The 21344-nt window shown below is 44.6% G+C and overlaps 1 long non-coding RNA gene across 18 annotated transcripts in view; it reads left to right on the plus strand.

Annotated features, from left to right (window-relative positions):
• LOC135320909 (uncharacterized) overlaps window positions 1-21344 on the plus strand; it is a 131023-nt gene that overhangs the window by 67102 nt on the left and 42577 nt on the right. For 16 of the 18 annotated variants that reach the window (XR_010380282.1, XR_010380258.1, XR_010380266.1 and 13 more), the window contains one exon: window positions 4280-5051. The exons of the other annotated variants lie outside the window; for them this stretch is intronic. This is a non-coding gene — a long non-coding RNA (uncharacterized LOC135320909). The remainder of the gene's footprint in view (window positions 1-4279; window positions 5052-21344) is intronic. 18 annotated transcript variants of the gene reach the window in all.

Consider the following 21344-nt stretch of genomic DNA (forward strand, 5'->3'; position numbering starts at 1 on the left):
GTCCGCTGCTGGCGTCCCCTTCCCCTCTCTCGCCCGCGAGTCCTCTCCTCCCGGGCTTCCTCTCCTCGGCCACCGGCCCGTTCCCACAACTGGGCGGGCTGCGTCCCAGGCGGGCGGGGTCTGCGGACCCGGACGGGGCAGCTGGGGCTGGGGCTGGGGATGGCCTCCGAGCGGGGCTGCAGCCCGCGTTTCCACCCATTTCCCTGCCCCGCGACTCCGGGGCTGCCCTGGTCTTCCTTTCCCGCTCCCTGAGGAACAGCTCAGTGGCGTCTGCACTGCTCCCTGGGCTGAGAGCCTCCGGCTGTAAAGCCCAGCTACTGGTGGAGTCGGGAAAAGGGATCCTCAGTGCCAAGCGAGCTTCTGTCTCCTCCCTCAGTGTTTCTGCCCCAGGTAAGTACCTTGAACACTTTCAGGTGTTATGATGGCGGTGCTTGTTGGTGTCATGTGTTTTTATAGTGAGAGGGATTACAGTGTTGAAAGCAGGGCTTGGTTCAGTTAAAAATGAGCTGAAGGCATAAGGCTGTGTCATCCTCCTTCCTTCCCTCTCCCAGGGTGAAAAGTGTGACCATCGATTTTAAAAAGACAGTTACATTCCCTAACTAGCCCAGCCCAGCTTGGTGTGTTAACAGGAAGAGCACCACCAGAGGCGTTGGAGACCCAGGGACATTGCAGTCCTAAAGAGCTCCTGGCACAGTTTGGTTTGTTTTGGTTTTTTGTTTTCCTTAAATTGTGGGGCAGACTAAGTAGTATAGAGGGAAAAATAATTGTCAAGAAATATTTTTTCATATAACAGCTTTATTGTGATATTGTTCACACACCATGAAGTCCACCCATTTAAATGGTACAATTCAGCAGCTTTTAGCATATTTACAGTTGTGCAACAATTATTATTCCAGAACGTTTTCATCACATCAGAAAGACCAGTGGAAATGAATGACCAATCCACCCCTCCCCAGTGGTGGTTCTAAAGAAGTTTCTTGGCTATTCTTGACCATAAATTAACTTGTTACATTCCATGAAAAATCTGGTAGGAATTCTAATCAGAATTGCAATGAATCTGTCTATCAAAATAGGAAGACTTAATGTCTTTATGGCATAAACTTCTTCTACTCATGAATATAACTGGGACCCTATATTTTCATCTCTCCAGAGCCTGGCCCATGGGAAGTCCTCACTAATTGTTGGGCTTGTGAATGATGAGATTCTATACATCATTAGTTGCAACTGTAGCCTTTCACAGAAGAGAAAATTAACCTCAGTGAAGCCAAGTGACTCTCTGATGGTCAGAAAGAGTGACAGCCAGTGCTGGAGTGATCCAGTGGACTTGGTGCTTGCAACTAAAAATATTCAGCAGCTACAGCTAAGGGGATTAGAGTGTTCTTTTATTTTTCCTTAATGGCGTTGCTTTTATTTTTACTTATTTTTTTAAATTAATTTTTTTGAAGTGTAGTCAATTTACAATGTTAGTTTCAGGTGTACAGCAGAGATTCAGTTATGAACATATGCATATGTGTATAAATATGTTTTAGATTGTTTTTAGTACAACTCATTACAAGAAATTGAATATAGTTCCCTGTGCTATATAGTAGGTCCTTGTCATTTATTTTATATTTATTAACGTGTATCTGTTAATCCCCCCTTTCCTGCCTGCTAACCACAGTTGGCTTTCTATGTCCATGAGTCCATTTCTAGGAGCACCATTTTTCTTAGTAATATATGCTGGTTGGCTGCTTTCAGTTTCAGTAATTCCATCTGTGGGTGCTTTTCTTCTGGTGGCCTTTATGTGGTTTGTACACGTGGTAATAGAGGTCTGTATTTGGGAGAACTCCAGGCCTCGTGTAGTCCCTGGTACAGAGTTCCCACTGAGTTGATGCTTGAACTGGGAAAAAAACATAGTAAATGTTGGAATTTCCAATATGGTTGAGACTTCCAGGTTTCTATAACCTGCTTGGCCCACCTTAATATTGGCTGCACCCTTACTTGGTAATTTGGTGGAATTCCATGGTATGGTGGTGTAGAGACAGGGCCTTTTATGCTTATTCTCTTTCCTTTTTCTAACACTCATTCTCCTGGGTCTCCCAGATCCTCCCCCAGCAGTGCCCAGGGCTGGCTTGGTGCTGCACTGAGGATATATTTATTAATAAGGACCTTTCCTCATCTCTTCTGAGCCTCCATTTTTTTCTCTGCACAATGAGGGCTTAGACTAGATATGTGCTTTTCAGTTTCTTTTAAAGCCATGTTTCCTTTGAGAAACAGAAAATGCAAATCACTCCTCCCATCCCAACCCTTTAGATTTTGATACAGCCTCCAAGGAGTGACATAGCACTTTGTGGAAAATTGATGTGATTGTGATTCCAGGTGGCACAGAAAAGACTCTTCAGAGATTTATTGCAGGGAGAGGGCAGGAAAGGTGCAGTATGTCACACTTTCTGGTGTGAGCACTGGAGCAGTGGCTTGGATTTAAATACGGTGTCTGACGTGGCCTCTCTCTAATCATGTACAATGTGATAAACTTCTCTACCTCAGTTTTTCTTGATGTGTCAAGTTGGCGTGATAATATTTTAGGGCTTTTGTGAAACATTATACACATAATCCATTTGTGTTTCGGTAGAAATAAGACCTGCTAGGGATTCAGGGATTTGTTTAAAAAAAAAAAATCTTGTCCATAGCAATCTGTCGGTGTGTATTTTGAATTTCCTGGAGGGTGAGGGTTGAGTCTAAAGTCCATCGTGGGACAGGTGGCCCATAGTTTTCTGTGCGCCTGATTGCCCCCTCCTCCCCAGTCCTCTTCCTCAGTCCAGGATTAAGTTCCCTAGTAGATTTACACAGAGGTCTTGTGGAAATGGATTTTCATTTTATTGTTTCACCAAGAAGGGCTGCCATCATGATCTCTGTGGTCAGGTTTTGAAGGGCTGCCATCATGATGTCTAGTCAGGTGAAGGCTATGCAATTGGGAGTTTCTATTTAATAAAAAGAAAAAAATTACAAATAGAAAATTAGAACAAGGGTGATGACAGGAGCTCTTGGAAGTGGGCACCATTAGTTTTGTTAGCTTCAGGTGCAGTGGCCTCTTGCCACGAGGACCCATCCTCTTGCTCTGAAGTTGGAGGGACCAATGGGTTGAGTGGGAATGTTAACTGAGTGTATCTCATGTGCTGGGCATTGTCCTATTTGTGCTTTGTGTTCCTTATTTGAGACAGTGAGCTCATTTAACCTCAATAGCCTCTTTAAAAAATTAGACTTTTTATTTTGAGATATAATGTAGATTCCCATGTAGTTGTAAGAGAAAATATGGAGAGGGCCTATGGACCCTTTGTATAGTTTTCCTTAATGGTTCCAACTTGAAAGTTTGGGGTACAATTCATTACTGACTCACTAACAATTTGAGGTTTGTTTTATTGCCCTAATTTTATTCACGATTAAACTGGGGCTTAGAGAATCACACAGGCCTGACCAGGTCACCCACATGGTTAGTGTCGAGACGGGTGGAACGTGGGCTTGGGATTTCCAGGCAGTACCATTATGATGGTCTGTGGCAGGGAGCAGCATTCACTTTGCTGGTTTATTCATTCATTCAACAAATATTATTGAGTAACCTCTGTGGGTCAGATGCTTTCATAGGGTTATCTGATTCTTCAGCAGTCCTGAGAATCAGGTAATGTTTATATTTTTTAATCTGAGAAAATTAGCTCTAAGAAGTTATAACCCCCCCAAAGGAAATATAGCTCATAAAGGAGCGATACTAAATTTTACAGTCACCCCTTTTTATGCAGGTGGTACCCTAGGCATTTTACATTTGCAAACTTCTGTAATCCAGATATTTTCATGTAAGACAAAGATTTTTTTTTTAATTGAAGTATAGTAAAGTTTACAATGTTGTGTCAATTGCAAGGTTTTTTTTTGAATTTTGAATTAAAAAATATTTTTTCAGGAGGGTAATTAGGTTTATTTATTTGTTTCATTTTTTAAAATGAGGTACTGGTGTTTGAACCCAGGACCTCGTACATGCTAAGCACGTGCTCTACCACTGAACTGTACCCTTCTCCCCAAGGCAAGTTTTCTTATCCATTATTCTGAAGCTTAGGAGTTCAAATAAATTGGATAGAAAACCAGATCTTTTGATCCCACTGTAGTCCTTTTCTTTATATTCTGCTGAAGGAGGTTGGGGAAAGCACTTCCTTTGTTCACTTCCATATTCAGCATTTTTCAGCAGTGACTTTGCATCAGGGCCTTGGTAGGTGCTTGGAAACAGAAAACAAGAAATGACCCTTCTCTGCAGGGCAGGAAGCCTAGACCAAAAGCTGGGTAATGTGATCCGAGCTACGGTAGCCATTTGAAGACTCTGAGGACAAACTGTACCTCCGGATTTACTTGAGCTTCCCTTGCCTTCTGGTTGGTACACACCAGGTCATCGCAACCCAGATGGACCTGCAGCCCACAGTACAGTATGTACCTCGATCTCCTCTCCCCTCTCGTCAGGGCCTGCAGCATGAGCATCCCTGACTACGTGCACTGTGCTGAGGACCACCAGACTTTCCCCGTGGTGGTCGAACACGTGGGGATCATCTCAGAGGAGAATTTCTTTTGCATCTATAAGTGAATCACCTTGGTGAGTCAGATCAGTCCGTGCAGCTCCCAGTGGGCAAACTGTATCCACTACAGGCACCACTATGCACCCAAGAATGGGTGGAGCGACTTCCAGACCCACCGCAAGGTCTTGGGCCTTGTCATCATTACTGAATGCCTCTCGGCCAAGGCTTCGAAAAGCTCCACGTGCAGAGGAGCTGTATGGCACCACGCTCTATGACTCTCAGCTCTTTGACTTTCTGCTGCATGGGGAGGTGGCCGAGCAGCCACGCACCGAAGTGGCCTTCAATTTACGAGGACTGCAGGGTGGTGGAGAAGAGGATCGACGACTTCACTGAGTCACTCTTCATCTTGCCCAAGTCCAAGTGGCTGGACGGTGCATCCGACAATTCTGGGGACAAGATCCTCCTTCTCTGCATCCCATTTGAGAAGGAGGACATCATGGGACTGGACACAGAAAGCAGGTAAGTTTACCTGGAGGCCAGTCCACCCTGGCTGTGTGCCGGGGTTCTTCCCTACATCCAGAAAGTGATCAGCAAGGAAGAGGACTCTCTTGTAGCCAAGGGTGGAGGGAGGTGCAGCCCGCCGCTTTACAGACATTTAAAAGTGAATCCGCCTTTGTTTCAGAGAGATCCTTTTAGGGTTATTGTGGACACTTACTGCAGCTTTTCAGCCAGGACCCTGGTGGGACCCCTGGAGTTGCTGACCAATAGAGTAGCCACAGCCACTGATGCTAGGAGAGCTGGGGAGGAGGCTGCTCTGAGCTGAGATTTGCTGTAGGTCAAATGAACATCAGACGCTGAGACTTGTCTAGTAAAAAGAATGTAAACTATCTTATCACTTCCTATATTGATTACATGTCAAAATGATAGTATTTTACATACAGTAGGTTAAGGTTTGTTCTTAAAATCATTTTCTAGTATTTGTTTTTTGTTTGTTGGTTTGTTTCTTTGTTTACCGTTTTAAATGTGGCAACTGGGAAACTTTCTTTACATGGCTCTCATTTCATTTATGTTGGGCAGCCTGTCTTTAGATAGTCTCATCCCTTTGCTTGTAGATGAGATGCTGAATCCCGAGAGGCAGAACGAGGCGCTGGTTGAGCTGGGGCTGGAGCCGGTGTCTCCTGCCTCCCAGGCCCAGCACCTGTTCGGCTCAGGCCCTCTCTTCCTGCCCGACAGCCAGCATGCCATGTTAGGACATCAGAATCACCGCCAGGGACCTCCGAATGAACTCCTTATGCAGGGAAAGGCGTATCACGGAGTATGGGAAAGAGCAGGGAAATGTTCATCCTCACTTTGTCCCTGTGATTAAGTCAACGGCCCCACTTTGTCTCGGAATTACAGACGAGCTCTTCTGGGCTGCCTAACCCCCCACCATCTGCTCTGTTTCCCCGTGTATCTATAGTGCTGTCCTTCGTGCAGAAGAGGGTGACATGCCTTTGCCGAGAGGTGGTCCCCCTTTGCTGGGGAGAGTGAGGGAAGCTGTGTGCCCACGGCCTACGGCCTCAGGCCTTGAGTCTGGAGAGTACTCATGGCGGTCTGACAGGTGACGGTCGGAGGACCTGGCACGGCTGCCGGGCCCACTGTGGAGGCGGTGCTCTGTGATTCTTGAAATTAACTAAGATCAGATTCTACTTTCTGGTTATTGGTAAGTTGGAGGAGAAGATGCCAGAGAATTGATAAAAAGAATGTCCAGACCAGCCCTGTGAGTGATAGGCACAGGGGACCCGAGTCCCCCACGTGTGTGAGGTGCCTAGCGGGCTCTGGATGAATTTTCTGTTCCTCCCGGACATAACTCTATGGCTTAAGGAAGGGGCAAGTCATGTCATGGCCTGTACTTGTCCTCACAGGGCCCTGTGATCTTCATGCCCACACTCCCCTTCTGCTCCTTGGAGATGAGGTGTCAGGTTTAGGAGCCTGGGCACTGCTGAGGGCATAGCTGCCAGCACTGTGCTACACCGAGGCTGGCTCCGTTCACCTCACATGTCACCACCTGCTGAGCCCCCAGGCGTCAGTCAAGGTAGGTGCATAGGTGCAACATACGCAGAGACCACGTTCTCCCCCTGGACAGATTGATTGGTGAGCAGTGGAAGCCTAGAGCCCTGCCCCAGCCCCAGGCCAGTGCCTCCTCTTTTGTCATAGGAGGCACTGGTGTCATTTTTGCTCAGCAAATGCTTGGCTCTGACTCTGCAGACCCACCAGAGAATGCCAACTTGTTTTTGCCTTTTGAAGTCTGCCCTTGGGATTTGGCGGAGTAGCTGGATGTGTGCTTAGCCCATAGTGGTTGACACTGTCACCATTGTTTACCCAGAACCTCGTGTACCAGGCATGGCTCTCGGCATCAAAATACAGCAGCGCATTAAACCTCCCTCCTGGTGGGTCTGTCTGTTTTGCTACCATAAGGGCTCAGCCAGCATCTTAACGTCAGTGAGATAACGTGGCCAGTGAGCTCGGGTCAAGCACATTCTCCTCCAGTCACTTTTACTCAATTTTTTCTTTTACTATTCCACAGTCATTAATTTTTTAAACAATGCTTTGGTACAGGAACAGCCTAATTCTCTCCTGCTACTCTTGGTGGAAGTGAGTAAAACTGTCCAGCCTGAAATGCGACCACAATTTGTAGCTCAAAAGCTGCCTAGACGCATATAGGTGGAGTTTTGGTTAGGGGCGCTGATCACGTTGGGGTCCTCCGGCAGCACCGCTCCCCTCAGGCCCCTGCCTTCCCTGGAGCAGGAGGTGAGTGTGGGTCTCACCGTCCCAGCATCCCTGGCCTCACACACTCACATAAATTCTTGTACATGCTGTCAAAATCATTTTTGTTCTTGTGTGTTTGTAATTTTCTCTTGTTCCTCTTTTCCTTTTTCTTTATTCTTTTTCTCTTGTACTGCCCAGTGAGCATGTTGTTGCGTCTGAAAATGTGGGCTGTGCACACTCTGCATTGGAAATATCCAGATTGCCCTCCATACAGTCTCCATCGCTTTAAAGAGCAAAAACTTAACAGTTGCCTTGATCCATGTATTATCCTAGTCTTTTTTTATTTTCTAATTTTTTGGAATATTTTCTTTGTTAGCACATCACCCACTGGTTTTTGATACCTGTTAAAATCCTTGCTTTGAGGAACCTGTTTGGTCCTCCTTATATTTGGTGACAAATGCGCCCTTATTAAATTTGTTTGATTGTTTTGAAGAAGTGAGATGCGAATTGATTTAGGCGGCTGCTGAGGGATTCTTTTCATGGAGTATTTAATCTTGTCAAGTCAAAGTCTGCAGCATCTTGCTCGATTCCTGCTTTTACACAAACGTGCTCTTCACGCGGTTCCTGGCTGTCACAGTGTGACGTGCGTGATGGCACTTCCTGGCCAGCGGTCACTGGTGAGAAAGTGGCAGGCTCATGGGTGTGCAGCTGCAGGGGACGCTGTTGGAGGAAGCAGTCACCGTTTACTTATTTAATTTTTTTTTTTTGCATTCAACATCCCTGTGCCATTTACTTTACTTTGCCTTCATAAAGGGGCAGAAGTGGGTCTAAAATCCATGCCACTCTTGTGTTCCCTTTACGAGGCTGGTTTTTCTGAGTATCAGGAAAACATGGCCTTCTCCTAAGTAGCTGGCTCACCTGGATCTTGTTGACACAGCGACCGCTAAAGGGGACCGTAGCTTCCTCTCTTCTCCAGCCAGTGGGCATTCAGAGCCGGGTCTGTGCTTTGCCTCAGCAGCCGTGCAGGCCTCCCTGCCCCGGCCTTTACTTTTAACCCATGTTGGCATAAATATCTGACTCCGTGTCTGTTGCAGCTGATTTCCACCACTGACGGCCGTGTAGTTAGTTTGCGGTAGGGAGTCTGCAACACCCCAGCCAACCTTGAAGGAAGATGTTTTGGCCGACCTAGGACCTTGGATTCTCACCCCCATCATGGTTCATCTCACTCGGTGGAAGGGTTTGTCCACCACCATCATGCTGAACATGAGGCCTTGTTTCTCCTTTCATGCTCTGGTCCAAATGTGGACACTTCATTTATCACTGAATTTGTATCGCTTGAGACAGGCCATAATATCTGAATGAGTCCATCACATTCTGGGTGGGGAACAGAACAGAAGTAATTGTCACAATTAGATGGAGACTAGGCTGTCCGTGTTGGCTAATGCTGGCTGGGATCTGTGATGGCCGGGCTGTGCCCTGGACACAGGCCTTTCCCGTGGCTCCCGAGAGCCCAGGGGTTGGAGTGAGAACAGCCTTGCCTGGGTTCCTCCATCCTCATCTGCTCACTGGCAAGTGTGTCTGCTAATTAGGAGCTCCCCCAGACCTCGGGCCCTTCAAAGCTCAGACCACGGGAGAACCTTGAGTCCCTTCTCCTGGGCCTCCTTTGTGAGAATCCAGTGCCTTCTGAGGTGACCAGCGGCAGGAGATGCCTCCCCCTCCAGGGAGCACCCTACGGAGGACTGTTAGTCAGTGTACCATGCTGTGAACTTGGGGGGTTACGGCCATGGTCCCTGTAGAACCACATTTGAGATGGGCTTAGCGACGGAAATAATAGGACTGATTCCAGGGCAGGGATTAGGGGAGGGAACATTGGAAATTGAATGTGACCTCAAACACATAGTTGGGTGCTGGGGCTGTTACTAAAATGGGGAGTCTGGGAGGTACCTGCCAGGAATCGAATTCCAGAGTAAATGGTTAACATGAGGCATTTTTAAGATGCCATTTGTCATCCAAGTTAGGACTTCAAAGAGGCACTCGTGTCTATGAGATTGTGGCTCAGGTGAAGGAGCCGGACTATAGATACACGTTGGGAGTCGTCATTCTTAGCTGGTGTTCATAGCCTTGCATGTGAATTAGATCATCTCGAGAGCTGCAGACTGAGGCTGAGGGGGGGCAGGGCCCTGCCTGTGTTGGAGGAAAGCCCAGACCATGCAGCTTTGGTGTGTCAGTCAGCGGCATTTGCGATTTTCAGCCTAATGCCATTTATCTTTAAGGGGCCGGGGGGTGTGCAGGGCCAGCCAGGAAGAAATCTGAAGGGAGGGTCGTGGCCACGTGTGTGTCTTGGGAACATGCAGAGTCTGCAGGGTCCTGGAGGGTAGACTTCTTAGAAGCTGGAGTTGGAGTGAGGAGTGGGCAGAAGGTAGTCACACTCACCTGTGAGGGAGGGGGGAGTCCTTGGGAGTCCCCACCCTACCGGACTTGCTTTCCCATGAACAGACGGCAATCATACAGAGTATCTGAAGTGAGAAAGGATGGGTGCTGGGAGGGGAGCCAACCTGGAGAATGGTGCTTGGAAAGTTCTGGAATAGTCTCCCTGGAAAATAGAGTTAAAAATACCCAGAATCTTAAGAACGTTGATAGTGACTGGGGAGGAAGCAGTTTTTCTGGCCTCCTAAGGGTAAGTCATGTATCCGGGGATACACAGAAAAATCGGGCATTCTGTTCCGTGGTCTTGATCCTTACCGGGGGAACAGTGCAAGTTTAAAGGGGGAGAAGGGCAGCGGAGGGAAGCTAGTCAGGCCCCGTGTCAGGTACCAGTCGGCAGCCCTACTTGCGTGTTGCGTTCTCATCCATGCCTCCCAGGTGAGCGGTGGCAGCCCCCTTTTGCAGATCGGGAAGCCTTCTCAGAGGGTTAAGGAATTGGTCCATTTAGTGGCTAGTAAATGCTGCAGCAGAATTCAAGCAAGGCCTTGTCAGACTTCAAGGGCATGTTTTCTCTACTAAATCCGGTACCTCCCTGTTGAACCTGGAATGGTGAATTGGGTCAGTTTTGGAGCCTTTCAGATAAAGTACGATTTAAGTGCCTCAGGACTGTTTCACAAAGCTCAGCGTTCTTTGATTTTTCTGAAGCACCTCAGTGCTTTTCGCCCCACAGTTGTTAGGTTTTCTCCATTCTCGATGACGTGGTTGCAAATAACGTACAGGTGCAAAACCAGACTTAGCAGCTTCTGAAGGGAAACTCTCCAGTTCTCCCTTGATCGGCTTTCTTCCACGGGATGTAACTGCTGCAGCGTAGGCCTGAGTTTTACTTATGGAGTGAGGGTTTAATATCCAAAGTTAGCATAAAATGGTCAGATGAAGAAAATCGACGTTGACAATTTATTTTTGGGTTTCATTAGACAAGATATACTATCAATTAATGACCCATATAGCAAATGAAATTGACTACAGAACATTGCATTTCTTACTTTCTATTTAGAGTTCTCTTACAGAATAAGGTTGCCTGCTTTGGAACATCATCTCCACCACCACGGCACCTATCAGTGTGTTGGTGTGATTGCATTTACGCAGTGAATGTAATCTGGTCTTCCTCAGCCCCAAACACTCCAGTGAAGAATCACGGGCTGTAGCCATCTCTTGGTCACGCAAATACTTCTAAAATTATATGATGCCAGAAAAGAAGGAAGAGAGAGAGAGAGATTGCCTTTATCAAAGTTCCTTTCAATTCTAACTGCAAACTGTTTTTGAGCAGCTCTGGTTTCCTTTGGATATGAATATATACATTTCTTTGCATGTAATCTGGGTTTTGGACTAGAACACCAAGTTCTTGCTGTCCACAAGCCACAAAAACAGTAGCCAAATTGCACACGTGTGAAATTGTTTATAATTTTTCCTGAGAAAGTATCTTTGAATTTGGGACTTGGGCTGTGATTTTTGCTTTTTGCTTCCCGCACCCCTCTTGTAATCTCTCACTCCTTCCCACGTGGCCCCCAAGAGTTCGTGGTCTCAAAGGAGCGGGCAAACACCCAGTTGGTCACCATGTACTGCTGCTATAGATGAAGCCCAACCAAGACCTAAAGGACATTATCAGAGAGGACTTCCTGGAAGAAATGGAGTCTATATTCATTTGTGAGGACAGAGTGTCAGCCAGGAGAAGTAGTCAAGAATGTGGCTCAGGTGGCAGGTGCAGCCCGGGCAGATGCCTGGAGGCTTTTGGCGTGGGGAAACGGGGAGAGTGCCCTGTGTGGTCCAGGGTGGAAGGTGCCCCTGCTGGTGAGGACACTGGAGAGAGTCCGGGATGGAGGGCTTTGGAAGAGCTTGGGTTTTACTAGAACTGACACAGTAGTCAGTGAAGGGTGTCATCAGAAAGTGACCCTCAGTAAAGGTAATTCTGGTTTTTCTTCTGATATTCTACAGACACAAGGGTAGGGACGGGTGAGAGTAGGTATGTCTGTCCCTTTGAGACCCACCCCGTCATTCATTTATTCATAACACGTGCACTTTTGTGTGTCTAGGGGAGAGAGGGTGGACCCACATTAGTAAGCAAAATGTATTTGCTTCTTGTGAGCTTAGCATTGTCAGAAGTTGACTTAGCCTAGAATGTTCTAGGAATAGAGGAACAAATTGTGGTAGTTGGAAGGAGGGAAGGCTTCCTTGGGAAACAGTCAAAATGAGCCTGGAGACAAGTGGGGAGTAGGAGCAAGTCAGGGGGCCCCTGAGGTCACTGGGGACCTGTGTACTGAGGTGAGGCTGGGCAAGCAGTGTCTGGGGTGGGGCTAGAATTCCACCAGGGAGCCTCTGAAGGGTTTGAAGTGGGGGTGATGTAATCAAATTTGTGATTTGGGAAGACTGCTGTGGCTCTGTGTGTGTGTGTGTGTGTAGCAGGGAAGAGGGGAAGGGTGCCACCAACAGGGGGGGTCATTAGAAGAACATTCACAGGCTGGGAGAGAGGCGTCGGGACTGCTTGGGGATGGCAGGGGCAGTGTGGATGCCGGATTTCCTTATGGGGAGGGCTTGTTAGCAGGGCGACCCTAGAGGCGACTTTTGGCTGGAAGTAAACAGATGGAGGCTGCCAGGTGGACTTTCCTCTTCTTTCCTTCCCTGCCTTGTGTGATGATCTTAGCTCAGCCAACTTTTGGAAAAGAAGAGCTAAGTTCCAGGGTAGCCCAGGACTTTGTTGAGCTCGTTCGAGTGAGATCTGATAGGATTTAGGTTTGTGTTCTGATCTGCATGTTCACTTAGCTAGAAACATCCCGTCATTTCAATTTCTATAGGGGTTTTTATTCTTGATAAAGATTGCTTTCTTGGTGAGAGGAAATTTAATACAGCTGTTGGCTTTCTCAAAAAAATCATATCTTATAAGAACTTTAATATTCAAAACAATAGGAATATATTAAAATGTTAAAGTAAGTCTTTGGTGCAGTTTCTTTGCTTTCTGAGCTAGTGTGGAGTTAGAGCCTTTGCATTACTTAAGAGCACATACTTGTCAGTATTTAAAAAGCTGTTAGTGAGCGCCCCAGGCCCCACCTCTCAAAACATCATTAAAGTTTGCTCTGAAATAGTGAGGTCATAAAGGTCTTATTTGCAGAAACCAAACAGTTGGTTTATAATATGCAGCATAGCTCCCTTTATAAAATAATAATAGGTTCAAAATTAAGAAAGTGGAGGATAATTGATTTTTTTAAAGCTGAAACATAAACTTTCTTGTGCTAATGTTGCAACTGGAAATTTTGAAAAGAAAAATCCTACTGTAATATCATCTACGTGGAATACATATATGACTTTCACGTTTGAAAAGTAACTGCGCGGTGGTTTTTGAAGTCAGGAGAATTCCAGCTCAGATACTGGCAGTGATGGTTGCTGGTTTTTAATGGAAGGGCCTAAATTTGCCTTCTTAGCATTTTTTTTTTTTTTTGGAGTGAAAAGTTTGAGTAGTGCTTTGCCAGCATGATTTTGGGGCAATTTGAGGGCAGATGTCGTGTACCAGCAATGAGATATTTCCATGCATTTTATTTTCCGGTCATCACCAGGGCACATGTGGGGTTTGTGCCTGCAGGCTGGAATGCTGCTGGACTCCCTGATCCATCACCGTTATGTCCTGGAGCTGCTCCGGTCAGTGAATGATTTTCTGTGGCTTCTAGGTAATGTGGTCTGAGGCAGATGATCAGATGTGCAGTTAAAGTACTATTACTTGAAATAAGAGTAACCTAGAAACATGGCTCTAACAATACAGGGTGAGGGAGAATTGGCTGAGCTGCTTGCAGTGGGGAGTTTTCTCAGGTGACTCCCTCACCGTGATTCTTGCCAGTATCCGCCCCAGCCCTGCACGGTAGTCCTGCCGAAGCAAGCATGCTCTTTGCTCAGAAACGCACTGAATTTCCTTGTGCCTCTGTTTGTTGGCTTGTTTTTTGAAAGCACGTCTTGCCCTTTGCTTAAATGCCATCCATGATAGTCACTTCTTACACTCATTCTACTGGACTTCGTCCAAAAATAGCTGCTGAATGGAAGAACAGAATGTAGTAACTCCATGTTGTGGAACATTATTCACATGTAAGAGTGAATAAAAAAGAAAAAACAAATAAAGAGGAAAATGAAAAAGGCCACCTGTTCTGGGAAATCCTCCCTGACTGTTCAACCCGCACTTTTCCCTTTGAAACCCAATCACTTATGCTCCACCGTACTCTTTTTGATAGTACTTACTACCTTCTAATAAACTTTAACGGTTTCAAAAAAAAAAAAAAGAGAGAGAGAGATGCTGATACCACTTCAAAATGGACAAGCCTTGAAAACAGCATTTTAAGTGAAAGGAAGCAGACACAAACGGCCACATATTGTTGATTTCAGTGATCTGAAATGCCCAGAAAAGGCACATGCAGAGGCAGAGAGCAGGTGATGGTTGAAAGGGGCTGGGTGGAGGGGGATTAGGGAGTGACTGTTAGTGACAGGAGGTTTCTTCTGGGGTGATGAAGTGTTCAGGAAATAGATGGTGGTGTGGGCTGCACAACTGTGAGTGTGCAGAAGACTGCTGAGCTCTGTCTCTGGGAGTGCCTGTTGTTGGGGCGGCTTTATTTTGTTCTCATCGTGCAATGAGAAGTCTCATCTGCTGCTGTGGCCGTTCTACTCCCGTGAGTGGTGAGGGTCAGAGACTTTGTAGAGTCATGTTTCTTTTTTTTTTTGCCCCTTGCTGAGTGTAGGCAAAAAAGGTTTAAGCCTGAGAAAGTGCTCCATCTGCAGAAATGTCTTTCAGTTTTGCATGGTGTAAAAATCTTGAGAGCTTTTTAATCGTTGAGGACAGCCTGTGGGGGGAAACAGCCCGTGAATCCTGGGTGAGTCCCGGTAGAGCTGCGAGTCCCTCCCTGACACGGGTGGGGATTTCACCCCCGTTCAGGCAGTGAAGAGCCCAGACCCGTGAGCGGAGTTGACAGTCGTGAATATTTACGTGAATCCGCTGCTTCACCTTGGATATTAATTTCAAGCTGAGTCAGTTTGTGGCGGCAGCCTCATCCTACATCAGGAATTTATAGTATCTGCTCTTTGAGGTGAAGACCTGACAGACTTGACTATTTAACAGTCTCCCTTGAATTGTTATCTCAGATTACTTTGTCAAAAGCAAAACAGCAGAAATACAGACGTCCTTTAATGCCAATGTGACCTGGAAAGGGTTTAGTCTCTGTGCCTCAGTGGCCTTATCTGCAGGTGGGGATGATGATAACAGTGCTTCCCTCAGAGGGGCTGGTGAGGGGAGAGTTAGAAGCACACATGGAGGACTTACACGAGATGCTCATGAATGACCGAATTTAGTGCTCCCAGCCTGGTCAGGCCTCAGGAGCAGAGATGTCAGAACAGAGCAGTCCTAGCGGGAGCTCGATCCGTGTTGGCAGGTGTTACGATCAGTATCACCTCTGTGGGTTATCAGGTAGTTTTAAGACTTGGTAATATGAATTCATGAATAATGTTAGAAGACTAGACATCTCAGATACTCTTTACATAGTTCTCAAGATTTCCTCTGAGAAATGGATGTTTTCTCCCCATCTTAAATCTGAGATGAGTCTCTAAAATATTCTGTATTCCTCCATCTTTTTGCTTTAATTCTCCATTTCTTAAAAAAGAAAGTTTTTAAATGGAGTTTATGGGGACTGAACTGAGGGCCTCATGCATGCTAAGCACATACTCTCCCAAATGAGGTATAATCTCCCAAATGATTTTTTTTTAATTTACTTTCTTAGTATTCAGAGGTTAGAGGCCTCTAATTCTTTTTCTGGAGACTTGTCCATGAACCTGTAAATCTATAATTAATGGACAAAACTTGGTTTATTAAAAACATCAATAGAACATTCTGCAATCCATCCAAAAGGAAATGCTGATTGAATTAAAATGTTTCTCCTTTAAGGTGATTTCTCCTTTTTGGTCTAGCTTAATTTATTAACAGCCATCCTCATCATCATAATGACCAAACTCGCTCTGAGTGGACACCTACCTAACACTAAAATGCTTTCCTCATGTTTTACTTCATAGCAGGTGTTTGAGGGTAGGTATCAGTGTCTCCTTTTTTGCAGCTGAGGGATTGAGAGATGGAGCAGCTTGTCCTAAATCACACCCAGCTGGCCGTGGCTAGCTCGGTGCTGGAACCCAGGCTGCACAGGATGCATTCTTAATTGCTCCTCTAATCAGCCTCCCGTTGAGTGGCTACCTGAACTTCTGTGACTCCATAAATGGCCGATTTTAGTGATCTCAGCCTTATGAGGACTTCAAAGGAGAGACACCAGTGAGAATGTGAGACAGAGTGGCATAAATTAAAATTGTACATTTTCACAAATGTTTAATTCTCAGGTAATTACTTAAAAAGTTAATTTTTTTAATTTAGTGGTCTGTTAGCACAAAAAACAAAACATTAAAAACAATTATAGTGCCAAAGAGAAGTGGGCTTTGAAAGTCCAACCACTGTTAATGATGTTACTTGTTTTTCTCTAGTGGCCCTTATTGACAGAAATACTTACAAAGACTGAATTGGTTTTATGTAGTCTTAATATGGAAGACAAGATTGTCAGTGAATATTATAAGTAAAATCTTTACTCTTTTCTTTCCTGATGGTGAATATGTAAGTTGTTTTCATGGCTTAAGTACATTTCCTTATTTGTGAAATTTGAGTAATATCGTTTAACTTGTCTGACTGTGAGAGTTAGACGCCTTGTATACAAAGAACCCAAGAGGTGCTTAATAAAAATGTGCTGTCAGAATGACAGATATTTTAGAAGGATCAACTCTGAATACTAAAGAGTGTCGCTTATTTCTGATGCATATTCAATATTTATAATATTTATATATATGATATATTTGAATATGGTTTAAAGTAACAAGGATTCTTTTTTTTTTTTTTTTAGTGTAGTATGAAGTTTTAATGAAATCTGTATCATACTAGTGAGACAGGGACTAGTTAAATTGCCTTAATCAGACGACCTTGAATATTATTTACACAGAATATGTATTGTTACAACTCAGAATTCATGTTGCCGTGTAACCATCCACACAGACATTTAAATTCGTGGAATTCTGACCAGATTCATTAAGTTTAGTAAAATCCACATTGATCATTTTCAGGGAATAAGCTTCTCTCTTTTGTGATTAAGCAAAATTTTGATTTTTTTTCCTGCACTCTTAACAGGTTTAAAATATCAAAACATTGATTTAACAAGTCACTTTTTTAATAGAATAAAGCTCATGCTGTTTTATTATGTAAATAAATGTTTTTGTATTTCATCAATCTTGTATGATATCCTGGCTCTTTGAGAATTATTTTGCAAGATACTTAGATAACCTACTGTTGGAAAAATACAAACGTGACTTTTATGAATATAGGCCTAGTACAGATCTGTTGGTTTATGCTACAGTGCAAGACATGAGGCCTGGGAGAGCTTTGCTGCCGATTGCAGGACAGAACCCATGTCTCAGTTTCCCCTCCTGTAAAATGAAGTGGCTGGACTGGATTCTTTCCTCTTCTAAGATGAGTTTCCATGAACCTATGTCTTTTGTTTATATTCAGGAGTATTAGCAATATCAGATTAAATACTGAATACCCTTCCCTTCCCCCGAAGCAAAGTGCAGTATGTGCTACATAAGCTTTTAGTTATCTGATTCTCTTTTCTGATCCTACAGGCAATTTTTGTGTTGCATCTTTCCCGGCAACCTGGAAGGTCATTTTAGCCATAGGTGGCGCTGTTGCAACTTCTAACAGTCTTAATATTCCTTTTGCAAAAGAAGGCTTAACAAATGTTATTTTGTTTTGATTCCGTTGCTTAGTGCTTCAGAATAGCACAATGTCCATTATGTCTGTCTACCTGGAAAAATTATTCTGCTTATGTCTTAGACTTATTCTGTCATCTCGCTGTGAACATTTCAGACTTGCTGTGCAAACAATGGCAAAATCGGTCTTTTCTTCCAGTGTTAGAAGTCAGTGAGCCGGGATTTTATAAAACAGCTTGAAGCGGCCTCTGGAGCACCTTAAAGCTGAAAAGTGTATTGAGTTCCCTGAGTATTGACTCCGCCGCTGTGTGTTAATTGGTGGTAGGAGGTTTGGTACATATACGAAGGGGTGTAGATTTTTGAGTTGGGTTTGCGTGCACGTGCTGCCACTGAGCCACGTGAGCCTGAGTCAGTTTGCTCTGAGTTTTTCCCTTGTCTGTGAGATGGGGACATTCATATCTGCTTTGTAGAATTGTGAGAATTAGAAATTATGTAAAGTGTTTACCACAGTGGGTATGTCAAGAGGGCTCATAAACTTTAGCTGCTTTTTTGTGTGAAGCCATCATTTGAGAGTCTTTGGCAATTACTAAGAAACAGGAAAATAAGAAAAGCTGGTTTTATGCTGAAAGATATTTGAGGAGGTTCCTTAGTTCCTATACCCATAATTAAGCATCAGCAGAGTCAGAACTGTTACACAGTCGCCCTGAACCAACGTTAAGCCACAGAATTCTTTGTTACTTCATATATTTTGGGGCTTAAAGGGATCCAATACTTATACACATGTTGTCTCCAGCAGCCAACTGAGAGATGACACAAAAGAGTAGGCAGGCGATAAATGTCTTATTTGTTACTGATGAAGCCACGTTCTCCATGAACTTCAGGGCTGTGGGAAAATGCGTGTCATGATACTGTGTCCCAGAATTAGAGACTCACCCTGTCCCATGTAGCTCTGTGACATAGCGAGCCTTCCCTTGAGAGGACCTGCCCGTTCATGCACAAAGCTGTCCTGTCATGAAGCCGAGCATCCCAAGTGCTTCCCAATGGTGATCAACACTGGAGGGAAAGGAAGGGTTTCAAATGCCCTGCTTGTCTCCCCGGACTCACACCTCACTCTGTTAGTGTGACGAGGGCTAGCTGTTGGCCAGGGGCCAGGGGTGTGAATGGAGAAGCACTCTCCATGGCCCAGAGGAGTGGTTAGGAGGCATTCCCTCCCTCGGTTTAAACAGGTGGTGGGATGGAAGAGAAGGGTCCTCCCCAAGAGTTTATAAAAGGAGTAATAAGGATTTTCTTTGGGACTTATACTAGCCAGGAAACACATAAGATGATTAGAAGGGAGACTTGTAAATCACTTTGATATTAAGTTGACATTTGTTGAACACCCAAAATGTGCTACATTCTTTTCTGAGAGTTTTACAGAAATGAATCCTTCAATCTTCTCAACAAGCGAGTAAGGAAGGTTTGATTGTTATCCCAGTTTTACAGTGTGGAAATTGAGGCACACAGAGGGTAAGTTGGCCAAAATCACAGAAATAGTAAGTGGCAGAGCTGGTATCTAAACCCTGGCTTACTGGTTTGAGGCTCCCAGAGATGGGCTTTGGGTGTTTAGTGTTATCTGCATCCCTGAATCTTTGTACCTCTGTGCATATTTTAGCCCAGAAAGGACAGGGAAAAGAGAGTTACACAGATGCTCATAGTCATGTATTGGCCACTGTCCACAGAGAGTGAATCGTGATTGGCGTTATTTGTTTTCCAGGCAGTAGATCAGTTCTTATAACAGAAATTTAGTCCATTGAGTTAATCTAGAAACCCTTCCTGCTCTGTTTCTGTCCATGCTTGCCATGTGACTGCCTCCCCGTGATTAGGCCATTGAGAAAATGTACTCATGGTTGAACTCTGATATTTCAGTCTGGTTCATAGTTTCACGTCTTCTGTTACATTAATAAGTTAAGTTTCTGGTTTTCTTTCATCAGTGTGTCATGAGTTTGGTTAATGTGAAACAAGTCCATGGGAGCCCAGGGGTGATGACGGTATAATTTCTGAGCACGTTGTGGCACTTCTACCCTTGCAGACCTGGCGGGAGTATGTCCGCCTTCCTCACTGATTTCCCCCAACAGCAGGGTCCTCTCCCACCCCCGCATGTGAGGCTGGGAGCTCTCTGAGTAGGCCAGTCAGAGGCCAAGTCCACCAATCAGAAAATGATGAAGTATCTGGAAGTGGTTTTAATAGAAGAAAAGGGTTTCCAGATAGTACAATGGGCTGTTCGAGTCCGTTTGGTGAAAAGCTGTCCAGTGTCTGTGGTTGAGGTGCTTCTTTGCTGTTGAAAAGCCTGGATTAGATGAAGGGATTTTAAAAAGCAGAAAGGAGTGATTTCAGGTGGTACGTCCACACCGGTGAGAAGTGATGGATGACCACCTGTGTGAGGCATAGACAGGGTCTTACAAACTTCTTAAAATAACTTTAAAAGCTCTTCCATCTGAGTGCATTTCATATGGGGTCCAGTTCTTCACTGGTCACCCTGAGAGGGCAAATAATTGATGATGGCAGAAAGGACACGGAGGCATCAAAAAGGTCTCAGTCATTTTCCCTTTTTAAAGGATGTGGCAAAGTGTAATATATTTGAGCTGGTTTTTCACTGAACAATTTTTAGTGTTTTCTGGGACTCCCCAATGCCCCAAGGTTCCATGCAGCTGGGTGTCCCCTCAGAGCAGGTCTGTCAGAGCTTGCCCTGGGTTGACGTGGTGTCACGGGGAGCAGGACGGTCAGAGTCCCCGGATCTTCCGAGCTCCGTCTCCTCATCCTCAGTGCCGGGTTTCTCATCCGTGTCTACTTAGGGTTGTTGAGAATCACACGTGATGGTTCAGGTGTGATTTGTGATAGTCTCTGTGATTGGCATATAGTCAATATTTGAAAGAAACACTTTTTTTTTAGTATAATTGTAGCATATAGATTGCAGTGCTTTTTAGTCTGCTTTTTTTTATATAAGTTTATTCTTATTTTTAAATATGCACTTATTTTTATTTATTTTTTTGGAGGTACTGGGGACTGAATCCAGGACATTGTTCATGCTAAGCAGGTGCTCTACAACTGAGTAATACACACCCTCCTTGTCTGCACTTGAAAATAAATATTTCAATGCGCAAAATAGCTCTTAAACACCATCATGGGACCTAGTCACTGTATAGAGAGTTGAACACGTATGCTTTTTCAATAAGAATAAATGTTGTTGAGACATACATTTCTGAATCTGTTAATGTGCTTAAAAACGATCATAGGTAGTGATAAACACGAATCTTTGATCCAGTACTTCTTAGGGTCTGTTTTGCCATCAAGTGAAATTACATTCTACAGAGAAAGCTAATTGGATCTCTTTGATATTTGGATGGTTTAGCAGATGATCAAGGCTTTCAAAAGCTGACAGATTTGTATTTTAAACTAACTACAAAGTTATCTTCTAGAAGTTGGAATTCCTAAACTTGTGAAGTGCCCAGTAATCCAGGGGGTATGTGTCTGTGTCTGTGTGAACGTTTGTGTGTGTGATTTCAGGAATCTAGAAATAAGTTTCATATGGACTTCTGATACCTTTCTCCTACAGTTCAAGGTATAGGCATATATTTACACAAATAAATTGATATTCTTTTGTCATTTTGCATATTGGTGGGAATAAGAGTTTCTCATACTTGTTTCAGAAGGGTTGGGGAGCATGAGCTCAGAAAACGGGAGGAGAAAGAGGGAGGGAGGCACTTCACACTTTGTGCAGGATATGAGAAACAGTAGCTTTTTTTTCTCTTTTCTTCTAAAGCAAACTGGCACTGAATTGTAACCGAC

Source organism: Camelus dromedarius, unplaced genomic scaffold (assembly GCF_036321535.1).
Source record: "Camelus dromedarius isolate mCamDro1 unplaced genomic scaffold, mCamDro1.pat HAP1_SCAFFOLD_164, whole genome shotgun sequence".
In the NCBI taxonomy this organism is placed as follows: domain Eukaryota; kingdom Metazoa; phylum Chordata; class Mammalia; order Artiodactyla; family Camelidae; genus Camelus; species Camelus dromedarius.